The 25,429-nt window shown below is 39.5% G+C and overlaps 1 long non-coding RNA gene across 1 annotated transcript in view; it reads right to left on the bottom strand.

The window, feature by feature from the left end:
• Positions 1-21,359: 21,359 nt before the first annotated feature.
• LOC118352105 (uncharacterized) overlaps positions 21,360-25,429 on the bottom strand; it is a 38,952-nt gene continuing 34,882 nt past the window's right edge. Inside the window, exon 2 of the long non-coding RNA XR_007405327.1 lies at positions 21,360-22,410. This is a non-coding gene — a long non-coding RNA (uncharacterized LOC118352105). The remainder of the gene's footprint in view (positions 22,411-25,429) is intronic.

The following is a 25,429-nucleotide window of genomic DNA, read 5'->3' as shown; positions in this document are numbered from 1 at the left end:
TGCCTGTGGTCTAGAATGAATTGTGTGATTTTTCTTCCCAAAATTTTTCTAGAACTCATCTCTTCCACCAAACCATTATAAATGTGGCTAACTAGTCACAAAAAGGATGTATATAGATTATGTTTTCCTAGTTATGATTGCTCTGAAAATAATGTTAGCCCCTTACCCTTACAACCATGTGTCAGTTACGAATTAAAAAATAAATGAGAAAATCAAACGACCACCCGGACATGAAGGTGAGTCAGATCACCTCCACACACAATTTGTGGCACCATGCCTTGGATCACGGAGAGGATTTATAGATAAGTCATACTGGGAAGAAAGTGGTGGGTATTGAATAAAGAGAACTATGCTTAGTAAATTTAAGACATCCTCTTTCCTTCTTGATACCTTATAAATCAATGAATCTTCTTTCTCCAAATCTTCGCCCAGGAGCAAAAAATCACCATAAAAAAAATAACAGATTTGAGATGCTGAGATGTTTTACCCAATTTAGGCCACGGCTCTGCTAAAATAGCTGGAAGACACAGGTTGCTGGTATTTTTTAAAATATGCTTTTCAATTTGATGTGAACTTTCTGGGTAATTTCCTGACATTCGTTTTGTTGCCCCACCAGAAGTGTTTAGAATTGGATCATACATGAATTTACAATGGGAAACAATGGATTGTGAACGATTCTAACATAAACTGAGCATTGGGTATCCAGCGCCCCCACACTAGTACAGTAGGGGTGTTTATGTATATGTTTGTGTGTGTGTGTGTGTGTGTTTATGTGTGTTTGGGTGAGGATGGCAGAGAGCTATAGGAGAGCTGAAATCGCACCAAATATGTCTGGTGTTTTAGTTCCAAAAATCATGCAAATCCTCTGAGGCTCTATTTTCTCATCCATAAAACGGGAATGGTAAGTGGTGCAGTAGAGTTGTCTGCTCCACATGTTTGTTTTGAAAATCAAATGAGATGATTTGTATAAATGAGGTGATGTAGACAACTGTCTACAAACATGGTGGCTTTTACTCAGGTAGGATTCAAAAAGCCAGGCATCAGGGCATCCCCCAATACTCCAATCTGATGGCCTGATACTCTCTTTAATAGTGAAATGACATGGGTTCAAGGCCCTTCATTCTGTGTGGCAAGAATTCCAAGGGAATTTTAAGACTAGGAATGTCATCTAATACTTATTATGTGTCTGCTTTGCTGGAACTGCTGCACCGAAGCCTTTTTACAACCAGCAATACTAAAGCAACTGCTACAGCAGCTATAGCAGCAAAGCACCCCACTGCTCTGCGCAAGTCATTCCCTTAAAAACCCAAAGCAAAAGAGGTGGTGTGGCATGGAAATGAAGGAGCAGCCGCAGAAGGCAGGAAGTGAAGGAAATCAGGAATTCAGGTGGTAAAAGGAGCTAGAGAAGTAGAAGAAAGACAAATCAGTTGAGATTCTCCATCGGTGTTGACCTAAATCTCATGGGAAGATGGGGGAGAGTTCATGATCTCAAAAAAAAAAAAAAAAAAAAAAAAAAATCTTCCCCCACCCCCTTCCTTCTAGTATAGCATTGACCTGTTATGGGCTGAACTGTGTTGCTCCAAAATTCAGGTTGAAATCCTAACCCCAGTACCTCAGAATGTGATTGTATTTGGAGACAGGGTCTTTAAGGAGGAAATTAAAGTTAAATGAGGTCATTAGGGTGGGCCTTAATCCATACAGTGTCCTTAACAAAGAAAAAAGAAACAAGTGAAATTCCTGAAACAAGTGAAATTCATGATAACAATGTATTATAGCTAATCCAATAAGTGCAAAATATTATCAATATGTAATCAATATAAAAATAGTAGAATATTTTGCTTTTTCTCATAAAAAAATTGGTGTGGATTTTACACTTATGACACATCCCAATTTGGGCCAGCCCATTTCAAATGCTCCACAGATATATACGGCCAGTGGCTACTGTCTGGGACAGCATGCCTTTAGCAGCACAAAGCACTGCTAACATTTTGAAATGACCACTCCTTCTTAATGTGGCTCAGCTGAGCTCTTAGGCAGAGATAGAAAAGATAAAGTAGCATAAAATATTGCCTTCTTTGTATTGCAAGCTATACCAACTTTCCCTCAAAAATTTAGGAGGCAAGGGGCACCTGGGTGGCTCAGTGGTTGAGCGTCTGCCTTTGGCTCATATCGTGATCCTGGGGTCCTGGAATCAAGTTTTGCATCAGGCTCCCTGCATGGAGCCTGCTCCTCCCTCTGCCTGTCTCTGCCTCTCTCTGTGTGTCTCGCATGAAGACATTCTTCCCTCTTCTCATCACAGAGAGATTATCACAAGGAAAATACACATACTAGTTTTCTACACCAGTAGAAACTCTTTTTAGTGCTAATTCAGACTTGCCCAGCCAAGTTTGACAACCACTAACCTGTACAACTAACTAGCCACACAGCTAGTTTGGGGTGATCTTTCCCTCTGATCCTCTCATCATTCAAGGCCCGTTCCGTGATCCCATTTCTAAGAAGTTCTGTATCTGCTCTGACTCTAACATGTGGAGTCTGGGCCATGCTCTCTAGCTTCTAAGTATTTCCCATTTCGTGTACTTACTATTGTTTCAAAGGCATTTATCTTGTTTTTACAACTAGATTAAAGACTATGAAAAAAAAAAAAAAGAATATGTTGGGAGATCCCTGGGTGGCTCAGCGGTTTGGCGCCTGCCTTTGGCCCAGGGCACGATCTTGGAGTGACATGGAGCCTGCTTCTCCCTCCTCCTGTCTCTGTCTCTCTCTATCATGAATAAATAAATTTAAAAAATTAAAAAAAAAAAAAGAATATATGTGGCTTAGAGGGAAGTGCACAGGTCTGGGCTTGTGTCCCAGGTATGCTACCTGCAGACTGAGTACCCTTAGATAATGTACTCAGCTTTTCTGTGCCTCCATAAAATAAGGTTAAAGCTACCTACCTACTTCATAGAGTCTTCATGAAAGTTAAATGTCAGAATGTATTTAAAAAGCCTAGCTCTTAGTAGGTTCTCCATAAAAAAATAGCCTATGATGTCTACTTATTATCCCTGATTTATTAACACCTACCAAGTGTCAGGCACAGCACCCCATCCTGCAGCTACAGCTGTAAGCAAGAAAACCTTACTGGTAACTTCTTGGAAATAGGGACCAGTCCTTATATTTCTGTTTTATTTCAAGTTGCAAAATAGATTGCATAGTGTACGATAGGAATTTAAGAAATCTTGCTGCTTTGTAACCACAGTCAAAACATAGATTGAAAATACGGAGTCCACTGGGAGTCTGGTGTGGGTTTGGTCCCTGTTGGCTGGGGTAAACAGATTTTCAATGCTTCTGTGGTTTATTTCTCAGAAGGCATTCTTCAAAGGTTCCTTAGGTTGAGTGTCAATATACTGTATTTCAAGTGGTGATATGACAGCTCGAGATCAGATTCATATTCCTGTAAGTTTCACTTGACTATCATTCTGGTTGTTTTAGTGTTTAGTCTGTATTGCCAGTGGGCACTCAAAACATTGAAAATTATATGGAAGGGTTATGGAACACAGGAAATTTTAGAACAGGAAATCCCTATAAGTCTAGTTGAGTCTGCAATTGCGCCACCCCATAATTACTTTCCTTTGTAATACTTATCTCCTTAAAATATATAGTTTTTGTATAAATACACATATGTCTATGTACAGTACACACATATTAGCAATCTGAACCTGCAAAGTAGTTTGCGCTGTAAATTTACCCCTGTTTTTGTAAAGAAATCCCACTAAAACTTATTTAATGTCATGTTCTTTCTGGGCTTAAGTACGCAGCCCCTCTTTTTTCTTTCTCTTTGGCATTTAGTCCTTGCAAATCTCACTCTATTCTGTTACCTTTGAATTGAGGACAATCTTGGTGAATTCCCTTTACATTTCTTTTTTTCTTTTTTCTTTTCTTTTCTTTTTTTTTTTTTCACAGTGGAAAGTAGAGCAACTATGTTTCCACCTTTGTAAATAATTAAGGTCCTTGAGTCCTTGTATCATTCTGGTTGCCCTCTGTTGTACCTTCTTGATTTCAATAATATTCTTTTCATATTAATGCGATCCGTCTTGTAGGACTGCTCTCACTGCATTCCAAATGGAGGCTCTCCTCCAGCCCCCTCCATTACAACGCAATAATTGTTGTTGACCTGCATTCTCTGCCTATGCGGCCAGGAATCCATTTCCTATTCTTCAGCTGCTGGAATTTCCCCCTACTGCTTTTTCTTCCTATGCTATCTTTATTATTCAATGACCCATTAAGCCCCAAACTTCAGGTGATCTTCAGTTCCTTTCTATCTGTCTTTGGTCACAAAGAGTCGTCTGCAAAAGGCAACTGCTTACACTAAGCAGCCATCCTTGCTGAAGATATATCTAGGCTCGAGAAGTGTTTGGAGACATTCAGACAGGAGAATGCCCCAAGGAACTCATGAGGGAAAGTAAGAAGCAAATTGCTAAGGTTTTCTGGGTGCAAAGGAAGCAATAGCCATGCTCAAAGAAGCCTATGGTCATGTTGGTGTCATTGTCCAAAGAGTACTGCTCCCAACAGACCTATTCTGTGAGCTGCTGTGATATTCCCTGGGCCCTTTTCTGATGTACCTGGAGTCTTCCAAATCTTCCCTATGTTTCCATGGCACTCAGTTTCTGGTTTGCTTCTTGGATTACCAGAACATTCTTCTTTCTCCACTCTAACACACTGTCTCTATCCACTCCAAATAATTCTGTACATGGCTGCCAAGATAATTTCTTACGCCCAGCACTGGGATCATGATACCCAGTAACTTAATCTTGCAGTGGCCCTTCCGGGCACTAATCAAATAAATCTCCCACTCTTGCTGTTGAAGGTCTCCCGCAACCTGAACTGGATCTGCCTGTTCCCAAAGTGATCTTATGCCATGTCTCTACCTTCTTTTCACTCACCTACCTCTGCTAGATTTGACCCTCTTTCTCATATTTGTCTCCTCTCCTTTCCAGGAATCTCAAATATATGTTTTTACATCTTCCAAATCTCATTTCTCCATTTAAAAAATTCTAAGTAAAGTCAATTTCTCTTAAAAGTTTTGTTTAAATAACTTAACCCAATCAAAACCTGTTATACTAGTCCTCTGCTTCTCTTGGATATATTCATGTAATAATGATAAAATGTAAATATTTGTTTAAACAAATTGTTGGGAATAGTTGTATTCATTTTAGACATATATATTCATTCCAGAAGTGCCAAAGCAACTGGAAGTTTGGAGCAGTTTTATCAACTATAGTCTGTTAATTTGCCAATTTGATCTCAAAAATCAGATAAATTCTAATGACTTGCAATACTTTGATTAGTACATTGTTCATTTTTTTAAAAAAGTAAATCTGAAACCACTAGAAATATCAGGATAGGAAGAGCTTAACTTTTCATCCAATGATTCCTGTGTGGGTGTGTGCATGCGTGGAGAGATAGAAAGATGAGAGAATCAAAATAAGCTGACAAAATTTTGAAGAACACACATATTTAAGTTTCTCCTTTATACCATTCAGATTGTCTTTTTTTTTTTCAGATCGTCTTTTGATGAACCTTCTGGATTTCAATGATTTTCTTATCTATGATGGACCATTTTATGGGGTTGCTTTATGCCAATCTCCATTATAATATAATCATGATCATTGAACTACATTTCAAGGCTGCTCATTTGTGATTCAAAGGGTGAAAAATAAAACAACATTTCAATTCCAAATTTTGCATTCCTCTTCTTCCCTCACTCCCTATCTTTGGGGGGGGGGGGGGAGAAGAATATTCTCAACCTTCGTGATTTTATGGTGAGAAATGCTTTCATCCCACTAGTGATACCAGAAGTGGTTCCAACCTTTCTGAAGGCATTTTGCCAATACATGTCTACATCCTGTGTTTCCATTTCCAGAAACCTATCATCAGGCAACTAGAAATATTATAAAAGATTTATATGCAGTGATGTTGAGTTGTATATAAATGGTTGGACTATGGTTAGATTGTTTATGGGGCAGCATATAGTCTTTCTCTGTTACTCTAAGTCATCACTTTGTGGAACTGTGATCAGAAAGCAGAAGTTCCCGTAACTCCATGTGGTAGGCAGAGATAAGATCACATGACTTTTTTTCAAAATCAGAAAAATTGGGACACCTGAGTGGCTCAGTGGTTGAGTGTCTACCTTCGGCTCAGGGTGTGACCCCAGAGTCCTGGGATCAAGTCTCACATTGGGCTCCCTGCAGGGAGCCTGCTTCTCCCTCTGTCTATGTCTCTGCCTCTCTGTATCCTCATGAATAAATAAATAAAATCTTTTAAAAAATTGGAAAAATTGTCATCTAAAAATCTCAAACAGTTTTTGTGTTCTAAGATGAGAAATCCAAATTGGCTTTCGGAGATTGTTCAGTTGTTGACTGCACAGACAACATGTTGGTGGCCTCCCTACAAGTCCCAGAGTATGGATTTTATTTTCATGAGCAAATAATAATCTTTTGTCTCTGAAGCCACTGCTATATACAGTTTCTGTTATTAGCAGCTAAAAACAATTCCAAACTGGTATGAGGACCTTATATGACAGTTATATGCTGGTAGACTTTGGAACAACTAAGTTATAATGATAAGTACCCTGAAATTGAACATGCTATGGCTTTGTGTGTGGTGTTTTAGATAAGCAGTAACAATAACAATAGATATTAGTATAGAAATTTATAGCTTGCAAAGCCTGTCCACAAATCTAATTTCACGGGCTCATTGCAAGAAGCTTGGATAAGAGTTTAATGGGAAGGAAACTCCAAGTTACTTAGGTTCTAGCTTTGGATCTGGCACTGGTGAGTCCTATGACCTTAGATGAGTATGGTAAAGAGATGAGTAGTCTCATTTTAGTGAGGAAAACACTAGAGTGTGATAAAGTTAGGTGGCTTTTCCAAGGCCCTTAGATTTGCTGACCTCAAAGGTCTCTTCCAGTCTTAAAATTCTATCCTGCTACTGTGTTTCTGACTCTGCCAAATACCAACCATTCCTACCTTGGGGTCCCTGACTTTTGACATTTTCTCTATATGAGGGGCTAAGTCTATAGTAAGCTAGGTGAGGGGATGGGAACAGGGACAGAGTGGCCTATGTTTCCAGAAAAACAGCAGAGAGCATATTTCTTTGTGAAAAGAACACTATTTCTCTGGATATAATGCAAATAACGTGCTCCGCTCATTTATTTTACCTGCCTAGCTACCTTAGATATTTGAGTTCATGGTCCTAGACTAGACGACCTTGAAGCTTCCAGGTAGCTCACTATTGTGTGAATATCAACAGGGGAAGTAATTGCTGGTTCACTGTAGGAAGTGAATTTAACAGAATAAACTATCCAAAATAGCTACCCACACACCTTGATTGAAAAATGGAGTTTTCTATGGAAAATGATGGATGGTAAATGTAATATTCTTAAGCAATAAACACATGCATATGTGATATTTGTCTGGTGTAATTAAGACAATCATTTCAGGTTAAGGTTTTTTTGTGTGCTATACAACATACTAGCTGCTAGGTGCATTTGGTTATTTCTAGTTCTACTTGATTAAAATAAAAATAAAATTTAAGGGGTGCCTGGCCTGCTCAGTTGGTTGAACTTCTGTCTCTTGATCTCAGCTTAGGTCTTGATCTCAGGGTTGTGAGTTCAAGTCCCACACTGGGCTCCATGCTGGGCATGGAGACTATTTATAAATAAATGAATGAATGAATGAATGAATGAATGAATGAATGAATAAATAAATAAATAAATAAAAATTTAGAAATTCAGCTCCTGAATTACATCAGTATCATTTTAAGTGCTCAATTTTTACATGTGGCCAGTGGCAACAATATTGGACAATGTCCCATCAGCATGGGAAATTCTCTTTGACAATGGCACTGTAGATCAGTTGTTCTCAACTTTTTTATACCTCCAACACATCTGAGATATATAACACAATCCTATTAAAAATAGCGCCCTCCCCTCCCCACTGTGCTTTTCTCCCAGTGGGTACCTCCTCCTCAGAGAGGAGAGGCTTAACAGAATCTGGGTGAAGGGTAGCTCCAAAAAGTCCCCAGGTTACTCCCACATGCCTTCTCACACCTCAGCCAGCGTCCCACTGAGAATCACTGTTCCTAAAAACTTGTAGATCTGTCATTCTCGTCCTTGGCTGCACATTGGAATCACTTGGGGAGTTTTAAAGCTATTGATGCCTGGGTCCCACACCCAGAAATTCTGCCTTAATTGAGCATTGGGATTCTTAAAGCCTTCCCAGGGGGTTCTAGTGGGCAGCCAAGATAGAAAAACCACTGTTTTAGGGATTAGTATTTGGCAATTAACAGATTATCACTTGGTTGATCCCATTAGGAAATATGAATAAGGAGTGATATTTTACTTCCAGGAACATCTTACAATGGCTTCCCTCTAAACTTATTTTTAAAATAGATACACCATGCATGGTTACTTTGACTCAGAGGTTACCAGCAAATAAAATTAATGACTCGATTATCCAAAATAATTATTAAAATAAGTGAATTTTTAATGACTTTCTGTCTGTCCTAGGATGAAGAAACAGATGACACACACTCCTTAGCCTTTGCTCTCCTCTCCACTGTCTAGCCATAGTACAGGCCCTCAGTTCCTCAGATTTGCCATGCTCTCTCTTGCTGCTGGGACTTTCCATGTATGCTTCCATCTGCCAGGCATGTGAAGCACACTTTTCTCTAACCCCTCCCCCACTGCTGCCATCATCCTTCCCCTTCACCTGGCCTTCAAGTCTCAATCCAAACCCTACTTCCTCAGGGGAGACTCCTCTTACTCTTCTGACCCAGACAAGATTATGGCACAGAGACTCACAATAATGCTTTGCAAACATTGTGGTTGCTCCTCTGTATTTCCTAGCCCCCTTATAATTAGATAGAGTCGTGTGACTTTTTGCTGATCACTGAAGGGAGAGTGGAAGAGGTGCATAGCAATTCCATGAACAGGGAAAGCTCATGTCTGATTCCCCTCTCTCCCTTCTCCTCTGGGAAGATGGAATCTCCTTCAGTCTGAACCTCTGTATGACCATGTGAGGTGCAGACCTCTATGTTGAATATAGAGCACAGGTAAGAAAGAAAACTTTGTTGTGTTGAGTTTGGGTGCTTACTCTGTTGCTAACAGCATATCCTAACTTAACCTGCCTAACACAGATATGCCCCCTCCTATGTGCTTCTCTGCAACCTGTGTTGACTCTTTATAATCTTTATCAGATGTCTAACAACTTGTTAATGCAGTTATTTCCTTTTAGACTGTCAGATCCATATGGACAAGAATGAAACTGTTGTATTCATTGTTGGCTCCCCAGCACTCAGCTGGGGAGTGACATACCGATTGAGCAAGACATATCTGATGAATGAATGAATGAATGAATGAGAGAGATAGAGATGAGAGCTAGTTACATCTTATTCTCTGTCGGTGTGTGCAGATCACTCTATTAATAGTTCATCAGCAAACCCCACTATTATGATAATTATAGAGAATATAAGGTTGAGACATTACTTACAAAGATAAATTCAAGGAGCTGGAGCTGGAATGAAACTTAGACACCATCTAATTCAGGGTGTCTGTAAGTCAGGTCAAAAGAACATCTACATTGAAGGAACCCAGGGGTGTCTTTAAACATTAGCTAGTTCAATGAATGGGTTCAGCTGAAGATGCTGCTGCCATTCTGGAATGCCATTCATCACCACGGAGGGAAAGGGGAACCTAAGAATCAAACATGAGCTTTCACTGGCTCATGAAATTGCTCATCTAAGCCAGAGAAAATCCAAAATTCTGATGATGGGGCCTGGATATTTGCATTTTTAGCAAGCACCTCAAGGGGTTTTATGCACTAGTATTTGAGGACCACTAATCTAATTCAACCGATTGGGAAAGGCAGGCAAATGCAATTACATTGCCTTGTTTCCCATTCCATGGGGGCTTGTGATTAATAGTGATGGTACCCTCATGAAATCATTTCCAGGGAAATCTTCTACTACCGATCCATATGTAGCCACCCTTCCATGTAGTGTTAACAGATACTCTTCACAGTTGGAGAGCAGAATGGATAAGAGCACACCTCTGGAGTCAGACTCTCTGGTTTTCCATTCTGGTCCTACCACCCTAGCTACCTCAACTGACACTAGTTGTTTACCCTCTCTGTGTCTCAATTTAATCATCTGTAAAATGGAGATAATAATAATAATCTACTTCATAGGAACATTTTGCATATTAAATGAGATGACATATATAAAGCACCTGATACATAATATGTACTCAATACATATTAACTATTATTTTAGTTATTATTGTTCTGAGTCCTGTGCTTTTTCCAATACTTTGGAATACCTACATGTATTATTATTTTGAGATTTATAGTACAGGTGTCTATTCATGGGAAATATAATTAAACCCTCAGTGTAAATAAATTCATAGTACTGAACTGGCCTTTCTCAGATTGTCTTTAATGATACATATGGACCTAAGTAACCCCGGCACATAAAAATGCAGATTTACATAGAAGACAAATTAATAGGTTATTATTTGCTTTATAAATATAATTCTTGCTTTTTTTAAAAAAAGGTCTCAATTTGAATAAAAAATTCCTATGATACCTTTAAAATAATCATTAGTATACCAAAAAAGCAGTTTATATGAAATTTTTAGAGATCTGCTTATTGAACAAATGAAAAGATTTCTTTTTATTTGTTTCCCTCCCAAGGCTGCCTTGCATGGGAGTGTAACACAGCTATAACTGTTCATCAGCAAAGCATTAGGACTCCAGGCTATTGAATGATATTTAACTTGGAGGTAGGAGTTTAGAAAGAACATCGAGATTTCAAATCAGAGAGGTTTGCAATAGAAAGAAATATCACTTCCAGTGATTCTCAAGTGCCTACACATGGATAAGGACAAGTCTGGGACAAAGTTTTCACTGGTTTATGGTGTGATGAGAAAAATAAGGATAAATGTAATGAGGTTTCCCTACAAATAATCTTCTTCAAATTAAAGGACTGTTCTTTATTTGACACTAGGTCTTCTTATTTAGAGGTTTCAAATTTCCCATCTCTTACGAAATAGTGGCTATAAATACGACTATTTCTATTGTCCTTTTTAGATAAAACAAAAAAGTTGGCATTTCTTCATTGAAACTTACATAAGTGTTTTTGTATTTTAAAAATTCAGGAGAGATGGGGTGCCCAGTGGCTCAGTTAGTTAAGCGTCTGCTTTCTGCTCAGGTCAGGATCCCAGGATCCTGGGATGGATCCCTGAGGTGGGCTCCCTGCTCAGTGGGGAGTCTTCTTTTCCTCTGCCCCTCCCCAACATGTCTCAAATAAATAAATAAAAGCTAAAAAAAAAAAAGTTCAAGAAGAGACTAAAATTCAACCCCACTTTTAAAGGAGACCTTAAGGATCAGAGAAAATAAGTGACCTGTACAAGAATGCACAACGAACATTACAGCCCAGATTGGAACCCTGTTCTCCAAATACTTTCTGCTACTCAAGACACTTCCTTAGACTGTCTTTCAGTGTTCCATCCTTTCAGCCTGCCTTTTTCTTAGCCATCTCATTCTGATAAGATTTGCATTGATATCTTATTGCTAGAGATTTGTTCCTAATGTGTAACAGCATTTCCTTTTATATGGTTTTTCTTTTTTGGGTACCTTTTATAAACATAAAGTTGTTTGTTTAGTACTTAATTGGGTTTTTAGGACTAAGTGGTTATATATTCATTTATTACAATAAAATGATCCATTAAAACTTGTTTTTCCTTATGAATAGTATGGAGGTTGCACTTTTTTTCCCCTCTAAAATAATGCCTCATACTAAGAATCCTTGGAGGGAACTAAAGGAAGTTATAAACGATTAAATGAGACACTGATGGTCATATGAAGGTGTTTGAATTGCAGTTGTTTGTTTCTTGAAATATAGCCCACCCTTCTCCTTTTTGTTTGAAAAGTAGACAACTGGGTAGGCTTAAAATTAAAGTAAAACTCTGTTCACCACCCACAAACATCCTCACTCTTGTACAGACTACCTCTCCTTCCCTCCCTCCCTCTTTTCCTCCTTCCTTCCTTCCTTCCTTCCTTCCTTCCTTCCTTCGTTCCTTCCTGCCTTCCTGCCTTCCTGCCTTCCTTCCTTCCTTTCTTCATTAAGAACTTGGAAACATCTCTGAGAGTGAATCTTGTCTGGAAAAATTCCAGCAGGGGGAAGTATTCCTGTGATATCTTGGCAGAAGAACCCATCATCAACCTGGTCATGATCAGGAAAACAGGAGTTCTCACAAAGCTCTCTTTGTGTGACCAGTGGCAGTGGGATTCCTCTACGCAACTGGGTAGGCTTGACATGCTCTCTGCAATATCTTCTTGAGCCCCTGAGCCAGATGGAGGCCAGGGGTCCAGCTCAAGTTTCATGACCGAGCTCATGGCCCCTCCATGGTGCTGCTCTTTTTGTTTTTACTGTTCATCTTCTCTGGTTTTGATTTTCCTCTTTTCCCCTTGTCAGGATGAAAAAATCCTTTTCAAAGGGCTCTCTCTAATTTCTGCTAGTCATTTGTATACCTATGAAGATTTTTTACTTTAAATATCCTTGTATGTCCATCGTGTATTCATACCTTTCTAATTTACATGCTCCTGTTGAGTTTATTACTATGCTACATGCAAGAATATGTATGTATACATACATGGTCAGTTGTGTGTGTGTGTGTGTGTGTGTAGGTGAGAGAGAGAGAGATACATATGTATTTCCATGCTTTACATATATTTGTTTCTATGCTTTATGTATATGTATATGCAGCAGAGAAATAAAACAGGAAATAATTAAAAATATTATTTGAAATTCCGTATACCTTACTTATAGGAAAAGCCTGAGTAAATTTTCTTAAACCAATATATTTATATATAGATAGGTAGATTTAAAAAATAGACTTGATTAACAAGTGAAAAAGGAGGGAAACATCCTGTGGAAAATAATATATAATAAACCAGAAGGGCAGAACAGTATCGTGTACACAGCCTGCTATTACCATCATGTATTTATACATCCTATATGCTTTCTTAGCCAACATAACTAAGCTCATGGGTTGAAATTATTAGTATCTTTTCTGGATATGATGAGTCGTCCTGTACTCCTGTGGCTAATGAATGACAGAGAGGTGGACTGCTATAAACCATAAACTAAAAATATATATTTCCAGTTCCACTCAGTCCTATTGGGACATGATTTCTTCCCTCTTTCTTTCTCTTTCAATCATGCGCGTCTCTTCCTCCTTCTTTGTCTTCTTTGAAATACGCCTCTATTATTACTTATCGTAGACTCTGAACACTCACACTATTTTGTTGCATGCTCTGCCCTCAAAGACTGCACATTTAAATCCTATTTGCTGCAACAGTGGAGGACTGCTTGGAGGTGACAGCCCTCCCTAATGAGCTTCCCAGGGTCCGAGCCCTTGAGAGTGGTTTGGATAAAGCCACAGGACAACTAGTCGCACCTAAGAAAACCAAAAACAAACAACAAAAACAGAGCAAGATTCTCTCCCTCTTATTTTTCTTGCAAGAGAAATAAAGGCGATGAGAGTAGGTTGATATTTGATGAATTGGTTCTATTCAGAGGAGTGCTATCATTTTAATGTCCCCTTTTTTTTTTGAAAATGCACCCACAGTCTCTGAATTCCCATTAATGCAAAGTTCAGATAAAGCTGATGAAAAGCATCTGCCATCTTGATAGTTGCCATGGCAGATGGCGCCAGCCTTTATGCTTTTATCAGTATTAGTATCAGAACACACTTTGTGTTCCAAGCTGAGATAAAACTCATTGAAGCTGTACCTGGAAGAGGCAGTGCCACACTGCAGGCCCCACTGTTCTGCTTCTTGACAGAACTGCCTACATAAAAGCCATGCTCGACATATTCTTGTGGTTCATTTGTTCATCAGTACTGATATTATTTTGCAAACTTGGAGGACGAGAGAAGTTCTTGAAAAAGCTGCTCTACCTGTTGCCACTGTTCCTTGTCCCTTGGCCCCTGGAATGTGTGGAGGATGCACATCACTAGCAGGCATTTATGCTCACGCTGCTGACCTTGGGAAGTCCCATGGGGGGACATTCAATGTCAACCTTGGGGACCTAAGAGCTTTGTGCAAAAGAGGACTTGGAGTTGAGTGTGGCCCAGACTCTGGAGGGTGCTGGCAGCTTCCCCTCAGCAGGCACGTTCAGACATCGTGATGCTCACCTCTCTTTCTATATCTCTCTCTGTCGAAGCTGCTGCTGCAACGCACCACATGTTGATGACGTAGAACCAAAACCCTGTACCGTCTCCCCTCTCTTGGCCTCAATCCAGGCGCTGCAGCCTCCTGCATGATGGCCCAGTGGGCCCTTGTTTATTTCAAATGTCCCAAAGATGTGACTTCAGAGAATTAAAGCTGTCCCACAAGCTCTTCATTGTACATTTCCAAACATATTGACAGATTCTCCCCCCACCTCTTTGCTTCCTCTCTTTAGTTATGTGTGCAGTTTATTTTTGGTAATATTGTTGCCTGATAAATAGAGGGGTTGTGAGATCTTAAGTTATTATGCAAGTGTTAGCTACACAGCCTGGTACACCATTTGGCTGGTGCATGGGGGAGATGAACAGTAACAAGGAGGAGGAGGGCAAGGAGTTATTTTAAATTAAAGTATACATATGTATCTATATGACATTAATAATAAGGGTTGGGAGCCATTAGAGTTGGCTGCACTGGCTTTTTAGGCACCTCCAAGAACACTTTAAAAGAATTTTTAAAACGAAGAGACAAGACTGACTTTCTTATTTTTCCTCCCTTGGTTAAGGAGAATTGGATTCAGAGCCCAGGCTCAAATAGGCTCCACCACATGTTAACTGTCTGATTTGGGGGCACCGACTTAACATCTCTATAGCGCGTTTTCCTTATCTATGAGAAGTAGATTATACTCACATCCACCTCCTAGAGTAACTATGAGGATTAAATAAGATCACGTATGTAAAGCATAGGGATATAAATGCTCAATAAATGCCAGCAATTACTACCACTGTTATTATTTCCATCACTTCCCCATTACTTAGCACTGCAATGGCTTTAAAGAGGATTCATGTCATTAAAACCTACCTCACCAGTGGCATCTACCCAGGTGGGGCACCTGTCTACAGTTTCCCAGAATTCTACAGCTTCTGCAGCTGCAGTTTCAGCCCAGGTCCACATCAGGGGCCACGCAAGCTTTCTAAGGTGACTCCCCTGCCTGGTGGGCATCGCACGGCCTAGTTCCTGCTACAGACCCTGGGTGGGACAGGTGAAGGCCCATCATCAGTTCACATCTACTGATTGTTCTAGAACTGTACAGTTTACAATGGGTTGGCACTGAAAACAAAGACGGACATCATTATTTCTGTAATGCCAATTCTCTGCCTGGTGCAATGTCTGTTCCTACTTATACCAAGCTGTGTTATTGTCCCAGAGGAAGAAGAAAAGAAAATGTGCACTTTCAAAACTCTATTCAATAATTTTTTTTTCTATTCAATAATTAACATAAACTTAAACTTGAAAATGGAATGGTATAGGGATGCCTAGGTGGCTCACTGGTTGAGCGTGTCTGCCTTCAGCTCAGGTGATGATCCCTGGATTCTGGGATTGAGTCCTGCACCGGGTTCCTGCTGGGAACCTGCTTCTCCCTCTGCCTATGTCGCTGCCTCTCTCTCTTTGTCGCTCATGAATAAATAAAAAATATTTAAAAAGAAAAGAAAATGGAATGATTCATTTTATTTCTTCATTTTTAAACAAAGTATAATTTATGTACAGAAAAATGTGTATAATTTGCAAGACTGGACAGACACATAGGATTATATAACCATCTCCATAATAAAGATATAGAATAGTTTATCATTCTAAAAAAAAATTTCCTGCATCTTCTTTGCAGACATCCTGGCCCTCACACTCATTCCTTGGCAATCACTGACCTATTATCATCTCTATAATTTTTCCTTTTTAGGGGCATCATATACATGGATTAATATAATATGTAGACCTTTGGGTCTGTGTACTTCAGCTGCCTCAAGGTATTTGAGATCTACCGTAATGTGTGCACATCAGTAGTTTTTTCCTTATTATTAAATATTCCATTGTATAGATATATCCCAATACAGGTACATCACAGATGTATCCATCACATGTTGTGTCACATTTGGGTTGTTTCCAGTTTTGAGCACTGAAACATTCATGGACATGTTTTTGTGTGATATAAATCTTTATTTCACTTGGTTAAGTACTTAGTGATCTGAGTGCTGCATCATATGGTAAGTGTACAGTCGTCTTGATAAGAAATGGCCAAGCTTGGGCACCTGGTTGGCTCAGTGGTTGAGTGTCTGCCTTTGGCTCAGGTCAGGATCCTGGGGTCCTGGGATTGAGTCCCACATCGGGCTCCCTGAAGGGAGCGTGCTTCTCCCTCTGCCTATGTCTCTGCCTCTCTGTCTCTCATGAATAAATAAATAGAATCCGAAAGAAAGAAAGAAAGAAAGAAAGAAAGAAAGAAAGAAAGAAAGAAAGAAAGAAAAGAAAGAAAGAAATGGCCAGTGCTTTTCCAAATGGTTGTACTATTTTGCATTCCCATCATCAATGAATGAAATTTCCAGCAGCTCCTTGTCAACACTTGGTATTGACAGATTTTCTTTGTTTTTCAATTTTGGTTTTTCTAGCAAATATATAGAGGTGTTTAATTAAGGTTTGACTGTATTTCTCCAGTGAATAATTATGGTCAGCATATCTCATGTGTTTATTTGCCATTTGTACATTTTTATGGAGTTTCTATTCAAATATTTTGCCCATTTTTTTAAATTGTTTTTTTTTAAATATTCAGTTTTTAATGTTTTTTTCTTAATGTATCCTAGATATAAATCCTTAATAGTTGACCATATATATAGGTCTACTTCTGCATTTTCAAGTCTGTTCCATTCATCTATATATGTTATTCTATCTTCAATTCTACACTGTTTTGATTACTATAGCTTTTGGTAAGGCCCAAAATCAGATAGTGTGAGTCCTTTAAACTTGTTCTTCTTGTTCAAAGAACATTACTATATAATGTAAAGCATCAGTACATTTCCCAGTTACTGTATGTCAAGCATATACCCTTACTCTACATGACGCTGGTGGGGGACAACAACTATCTTCACCCTGGGGATTTTAGAAACACTGCAGGGTATGTATATGTGTATTAAAAAGATGAGAGAAAAAAAATAAAAAAAATAAAAAGATGAGAGAAACTAATATAAATGCCCAGAGACCTGAAAACCACTTGGATCTCTAATCAAATGGAATGCCTTATTAAGGCTGTAGATATAGTTAGCCCCATTTTTAAAAACTCATTTTTATTTTTCTGTGGATACCTATTCATAAATTTATCTCAGAAAATTATAACCCCTTTAGGCTGCTGCAAAAATTTCAGCCATCAACAAAGCACGACTATTCCCTATGGCTCACCATTACGTGGGACTTACTATGAAAAGCTTGTCTTGTGTAGTGCTCCATTGCTTGCAGAGTTCTTTTATGTACATAATTCCATTAAGTCCTCACAACCAGCCTCGGAGCAGATCTTCCTGACCCCATTCTGTGGGGAAAGAGTCTTCAGAGAGTTCAAATCACTGACTCATTGTTACTGGCAGAAAGTGTCCTCGAGTTAGGACTGTACCTAAGTCCTTTGTCTTCCGAATCTCTGCTGCAGTACATCTTGACTTTAGGAAGTTCAGATAGTCCTAGGTCAGTGGCATCTGGCCCAGGATATCCTGAAGGGCTATAGGCTGTCACAAAAACCCCATTGCTGCCAAACTCAGCCAGAATAAAGTCTGTTTGTGGGGAATATTGGCTTGAATTATTAGCTGCCCTTCAATGGTCAGGTTCCACTGTGCCAAGCTTGAGTTCAACCCTCTAGATTTGGTTGGGTTACTGAAGAGATAGGGAGTGCTATTTTAAGAGGGTGTGAAGTCTAGGAAATTCTGTTACCCCCTAAAACTTGTCTCCTCCATTAGGCTGAGTAGAAATACTGCTGGTGTAATTTTTTGTTGTTGTTGTCATTATCTTAGTAATTAATGGTCATCAGCCCCTCAGAGTGAAAACTTGAGTTTTGATATTTGACAAAGTGTGGCACCAGAGGCAGGCCTCAGAAACAGGGTCATACTCTGGAATTAGTTCCTGCATTCTACAGCTCCAGAAAAATTTTGACATTTGCTTGGTCCAGAAAATGTGTAAAAGAAACTGTCAAAACTTGTGGTTATCAAAGTGGAGTGCAGGGACTGGCAGCTGCAGCATCACCATTACCAAGGAATTAGCCTGAAATGCAAATTTTCATCCTTCCCCCTCAATTGATTTCATTTGACTTTTTTTCCCCTAAGCAAGTGAACAGAATCTCTGAAGAGGGACAGCTTGAGAAGGGGAAACACGTTAGATCATCACAGAACTCATTTGCAGATATGGAGTACCATAAATAGATGAATGCGGAGAGAACACTGACATTATCTACTGTGGGTCAGGATGAGCTGGAGATTGTTGTAAGATCAGTTTGGTAAATTAAGCCCCCAAATTTTATTCAGGATGGACTCAGATTCCAGGTTAACTTATGCTTCATATATCTGTGGTGTGAATAGGGCATCTCTTTTGACAGAGAACATTCACAGTTGTCTCAAGGTTGTAAGAGACACTGTACTTTCTTTTTGGGAAAAAAAAAACAGACACCTTTCTGATGGGAATCTGTTCTTGGAATAAGAAAATGTGTCTTTGGCTTGTGTTTTTATTTTCACGAGACTCTAGGTTTATACTTTCAGTTAGAACATCCAAGAGAAATGAAGAAATTATCAGAAATCCTCTTCCTTGGATGTGTCCTCTGAGACAGCAAGCACCTCGTTGTTTTTTTTTTTTCCAAGAAGAAATAAAAGCCAATTCTTCCAAATTTATATGGTGTTAGAGATGGAAGGAATCTTATAAAGCATCAGGAGTTTTTCAAAGGGAATTTCATTTGAGCTTTGGGCGGAACAGTGTTTCCTGGTGAGAGGCTGTCCTGTATAAAAGATGTTTAGCATTCCTGGCCTCTGATACTAAATGCAAATAGCATCCCCTAATTATTGTTATAATGAAAGCCTCCCAACATATTTCCAAACACTCTCTCAGGTGGTGCTTTACGTTGAGAACTTCCTCTAGTCCCATGGCTTTATCATCAAGGAAACTAAGAACTCAGACTCAGCCTTTGACCCTGATTTTCTGAACCTCAGCCCCACTATAGTGTAAGTGCCACAAAGACAAGAATTTTTGTCCATTCTGTTCACTGCTGGATCCCCAGGACTTAGTACCACTTCTGTCACATAGGAGGCACTCAATAACTATTTGTTGAGTGATTAACTAAATGAATGAGTAGATGGGTTACTACATACTCCAGGATACCATCTCCCAGATCCACCAAAAACAAAGTGATTGACTACTGATGATTTCCCAGGTCCTAAATGTAATCAGCTTTCAGGTGATCAACACAATGAAGTCCATCATTAGAGACCCGAAGGAGTCAGAGTAAATGGGATTCTTCAAGGCAGTCTTACATTGTCACAGAAACTTGACTTCCAAATTAAATGCCATCAGTACCTCTACTGATTTAAGATGTATAGTATTTCCATTATGAGAATAATACCACCACTAAGATTTTGAATTTATGTGCATATTTATGAAGTGAGCTGTCTATTGATGGATCATAATGATGACGTCTCTGGTACAAAAGAGTCCAAGCCTGGCGCCATAAAATGGCCCACGCAACTGGAACTTTGCCACAGGTGGCAGCACCCAATATGCTATTAAACCTCCTGGGTATTGCTCATTCCATCAATTGCTCTTTAAAGGGTGTTTTAAAAATTCATTTCCCCAATCAAAAGCCTATCTAAAGATTGTTCCATGCTTTTAAGTTCACTCATGAGTATTTTTGAGTTTTTTGAGAGGATATTCAATACTTTTATACAGAGCTAGCTAAAGAAAATAGCATTGCTCACGAAAACTGTCTTGGAATGTGCTGGGCTATGATGGGATACTTTGTCCTATTGGTATTACATTTTAGCAACACATCAATATTTGGAGTCTTGCCTTGCCATTTTGAAGCTAGGTTGAGTGTTTTCATATGACAATGCTTCATAGTTCATATTTAATATCTCGGTGAGACGGATGAAGCTTAGAGAAAGCAAAGAGGCATTGACAATGTAGAAAGCTATTGCAACAGTGGTAAATATCTAAAGGTCCGTGACCGAGACATTGGGGATAGTGGGTTACTCTTTCCTTATTGAGTACTTGGAAGTAGATTTTATTTGTACCACACTTTTAAGTTGCTTAAAGTATCTTGTCCCTATATTCATCCCATCTTCTTTTTAAAACTCTGGTTCCTATCTTTATTTTCAATCAGAGAAAATGAGATATAGAAATACTATGTATATATATATTTTAAAGATTATTTATTTTTTTATTCATGAGAGACAGAGAGAGAGAGAGAGGCAGAGACACAGGCAGAGGGAGAAGCAGGCTCCATGCGGGGAGCCCAATGTGGGACTTGATCCCAGGTCTCCAGGATCAGGCACTGGGCTGAAGGCGGCACTAAACTGCTGAGCCACCCGGACTGCCCAGAAATACTATGTATAATGTATTAGTCAGGATAGCTTAGGTTACGTTGTGGTAATGAACATTACCTCACAATCTCCCTTGATGAATACACAAAAGTTCATTTTTCACTCATGTCACATGGCCCACAGGTGGGATGGGGCCTGTCTCCTGCACAGAACTTAAAGACTGCCTTACCAATGCACCTGGAATATATGGCTTCCTCAATCACTGGGGTAGAGGAAGAGACTCTTGGGGGGTCATGCCCATCTCTTGGCCCAGAATTATATCATACTTTTCACAACTCATTGGCCAAAAATAGGTATGCAGTCCCTTTGGCTTGATAAGAGGGTGGTAAATGTAATCCTCTTGTGTGCCTGGAAGAAGAGAACTGGACTTTTGAGAGCACCAGAAGTCTCTACCACAGGTAACAAAAACCACCTGCCACTTTCTGTAAGGACAATTCCCTGAGATAAGTGAATTCCATAACCAATATGTCCAGGCTCCTACACACTACACAATAGTGTAGGCTATGAGGATTAAAAATATGTGACTGAAGCATCTTTGAAATTTATTTCCCTACTGTAAGTCATGTAAGTCCAAATGGTATGTTAAAAAAAGATGTTATCAAATCCTTTATGGACTAAGGTGGAATAAACATGCTCCTAAGTGTATGAATATAAATAAATATACACATATGTAGTGGGTTTGCAAGTTTAACTCTGAATCTATGGCAAAGAAACATCTCTTTATTTATTGAGTCCTTCACATTTCCCCCCACTCACTGGAAGGTAAGAGAAATATCAACTAAATGTCCAACTTGCCTTAAAGCTTAGGCTGATACAATAACTTTAATCAGTCTCTTTAAAAATTGATTATTTTTTTTCAACGTCCAGCTGAATGGAGGGAAGGATGTGGGGTTTACACGCGTTCCTGATGTTCACAGGAAGGGGCTTTGTGCCTCAGACTGCTCCTCAGGTGTTTCAGGTCAGTTATTTACTGATGTCTGAGGTTGTGTCTCATCTTCACAGTCCACTGTTGGCCTCTGATGTCAGAAGTTGTGGCATCCACTGTCTTCTATTTGGCTGATGGTGAACCATACCTGACTTGATTTCCTCTAGGCTTACCTTTGACCCCTCTGAGCTTCGGTGAGGAGCTGCCCTTGGTTGGTTCACTTTATCCCTCATGTTACAGCAACCTCACCTGGTTGCAATGACCTCCTTCTGGGGCTGTATATGCAGCACACGCTTGGGATTGATGTCAGATCCTCCTTTGTCAGCATGCTTCAGTGCCAAATTTCCTTTGATGAGGCTATAGTCCAGACTAGTGAAGATAGTCTGAAGCTATTGGAGAGAAGGGGATCCGGAAGAAGAGCTTTTCTTTTCTTTTTTCTTTTTTCCTTTGGTGCTATCCTCAATTATCAATCCTCTCTCTCCATGTCCCGTCTGGATAGACTCAGTCAGGAGGGATCTGATATATGGCTCTCCTGCTACTCGTGCTTTGCCTACCCACAATTCCCTGGAGTCGGAAAGGGACAAACATTCTCCCTTCCTTTGTTTGAACTTCCCTCCAGCCTATCAAGTCTGGTTTTCAGTGTGCTAAATTTAGACACTTTTTTCTTAATACAGGAGCCCAGCCTGCTGTATGATCATCTTGCTGTAGAATCTTAAATATGAATGTCAGAAACAGAAAATTACTTTATTTTCTCTTTGTGTGCCATGTCTAGTGGTCTCAATCTTCTCTCTGGGAAGACAGATGCCCCATCAACGAGGGTGAGGGCCTGTACTTGCAAAGACAAAAGAGAAAAGCACATCAATTATTCTCAACATATCAGCACAGTAACACAAATGTGCAAATTAGAGAAAATTAATGTATTTCTGGATGAACACTAGTGTTTCATTTACTCAGTACTCCCAAAGACTTTAGATTCTACTTCAAAGCTTAGAACTTGATTTTATGTATATGTGTGTATGTATGTGTGTGTGTGTGCTCTATTTTATATACCCATAAACATTTTCAAACAATCTATTATATGCCAGGTCCATCTTATAAAAAAAAAAAAAACACAACATAGCCCATTTCCATCTTGGGGCTCAAAATCTATTGGTGGAGAAGCTTAAACAAATAGTAACTCATGTAGATTCTAGGTATCATGAAAGCAGAAGAAGAAAGCTTAACTCAACCTGGGGATGTCAGGGGAGTAATCTCAGTGAATGTAACATTTTAGATGATTCTTAGTGGATCCATCCCTCTAAGAGGAAGAGGGTGCAATAGGTTGGGGGTTACCCTTGGTATAGGGAGAGAAAACAGCATGTGCAAATGTGCAGAGGTAACAAAAGACAGGACACTTGGTGCTTCTGTATGGCTGGAACATATGGTATTTTGGATACAGATGGGAACGGTTTCAATAGGGGTAGTAGACGAAGAAGAAGATAGGAGAGATTTAAATGGGCTTGTTCAACATGCCAATCACGTTTAGCTTCATCTCAGGTGACATATGTGCCATTAAATATTTTTAATCAGGGTGGTAATATGCTCAGATAATCGGATTTGAATTTAAGAAAGGTCAGTGGAGAGGATGAATTGGAGGAGGTGAGGCAGAAAGTGGGAAGACCTGCTTGGGAGCTATTCAGTCAAACCCGATGTGCTAGTCATGCTTTCCAGCTTTCTTCCTTCTGGGCACAAGTTATGCTTTTACTTTCGGGCTTTCTATGAGGTTGGGTGTGGCTATGTGACATGATTTAGTTAATGAAAGCTTAGCTGAGGTGTCATGTGACTTTCCTGGGTGGAAACTTTGAGTCGGTGCATGATTTATCTCCTCTTTTTACCCTGCCTTGGTGATCATGAAACCTCCCTCAGCCAGGGTCCCTCAGTGGTTATGATAAGTGAAGCTCCAGATGATGCACATTGGGTATCCTGCACATAAAAACTTGTGTTAAGCCACTAAGATTGTGGGGTTGCTTGTTGCCTGTAGATCCACTGTGGGATCTACACCATCCTGACCATAATAGGGTCAAGGGGCAGTAGGAACCTGAACTAATACTATGGCTGCAAAAATGGAGAGGGCACAGGTTCAAGAGACATTAAGGTAGCAGAGTGTAGTAAGAGAGTAAATGTAGGGGAGGGAGAGAAGACAATCTAGATTGGACAGCTAAGTTTCAGATCGCTCACCCCATGACCATTCCCGTGTATTCACTTTGCTTCTCCATGGAATCTAAGCACTTTGAGAAAACATTTTATAACTCTTTTGTATACCATTTTGTATACCTATTCTCTGCCCAGTATCACCCTCTCCAACTCACAGACAAATTCAATTATACTCTTACCTGTGTTAAATTAACATCTGATGCACACCTCTGCAATGATGTGTTTTACAAGTTAAATATACTAACAGAGAATGTCTGTTAATGGTCACCATTTTCTCCAGGATCCCTAAGAGAAGTGGCTTTCTATAAACATTGACTAACAGTTTTCTGACTGGCTTTTTAAATTTTTTTAAATTTATTTTTATTTTTCTCTGATTGGCTTTTTAACATTTCACTCCTCACTGTTCTCTCTGTTAGCTCTGCAGGGAGAACTGCTAGTTAGTCTACCATCCTCTTTTTAATTTTTATCTTTATAATTTTGGTCTTATTTTTTACCCAAACTATTGAATAGGAGAAGGATTTTGGATTCTTTATAAACTTAACTTACCGGGATGTGTGAGGGGCTCAGTGGTTGAGTGTCTGCCTTTGACTCAGGTCATGATCCCCAGTCCTGGGATCTAGTCCCGCATCAGGCTCCCCACAGGGAGCCTGTTTCTCCCTCTGTCTATGTCTCTGCCTCTGTCTATGTCTCTGCCTCTGTCTATGTCTCTCATGAATAAATAAATAAAATCTCTAAAACAAAAAAACCTTACCCATGATGTCTCTCTTGCATTAACATGTATAATGAAAAGTTGGCAGGATTTTTTTTTTAGTAGAAAGATGAGCATCAAAGGGAAGAATGCAATTCTGCAAACAGAGTTCATCTTTAAGTATTTTTAAGTTGAAAAAAAATGTTAACAAAGAATTAGTGTAGGATCCAATTCACTATTTTTTTTTAATAAAAAAAAAAGATTTTATTTTTCATGAGAGACACAGAGAGAGAGGCAGAGACATAGGCAGAGGGAGAAGCAGGCCCCTCACAGGGAGCCTGATGTGGGACTTGATCCCAGGGCCCTGGGATCACGACCTGAGTTAACCACTCAACCACTGAGCCACCCAGGGTACCCCATTTCATTATTTTACATAGCACATGGCTCTTTCAGGCAATGTCAAAGCTCCTTCTGAGGTAGACTTTTAAGGATCACAGAGGAAGAATCTGTGATTATGAAATCTGGGTTCTGATGGCTTCTTTCCATACAACTCTTACTGAGGCTGTTTTGCAGAGGGCCTCTAAAGTGGGATCCCTTGGACCCCCAGCTCTGCCTCCCCCTCCCTGGTGCTCTTGGGGCTGCTATAATTTGTGATTGGAGCTGAGAAAAAAAGATGGAAAAGGTTTCTTACCTTGAAGGGCTCAGTTTACCACTGGAATTGCTTTTCATTTATTTCAAGCAGCAACACTTAAGCCAAATTAAACAGAAATCTTTCACATTTCGAGAGACCCTTATGTGTGCTTTGCATTGTTTTCCCCTCCCTCCACCCCTCCTTCCCTTCTTTCCTGCCATCCTTCCTTCCTTCCTTCCTTTTCATTAAATAAAATTTCGCCTTTCTCCAAAATAGCAGCACAGCTTTCACAGGTCTCCTGGATTTCCTTTGGCACTTTGGATTATGGGAGAG

This window comes from Canis lupus, chromosome 23 (genome assembly GCF_003254725.2).
Source record: "Canis lupus dingo isolate Sandy chromosome 23, ASM325472v2, whole genome shotgun sequence".
Lineage (NCBI taxonomy): Eukaryota > Metazoa > Chordata > Mammalia > Carnivora > Canidae > Canis > Canis lupus.
The sequence above is the reverse complement of the archived record's forward strand: the minus strand, read 5'-3'. Positions and strand labels throughout refer to the sequence as shown.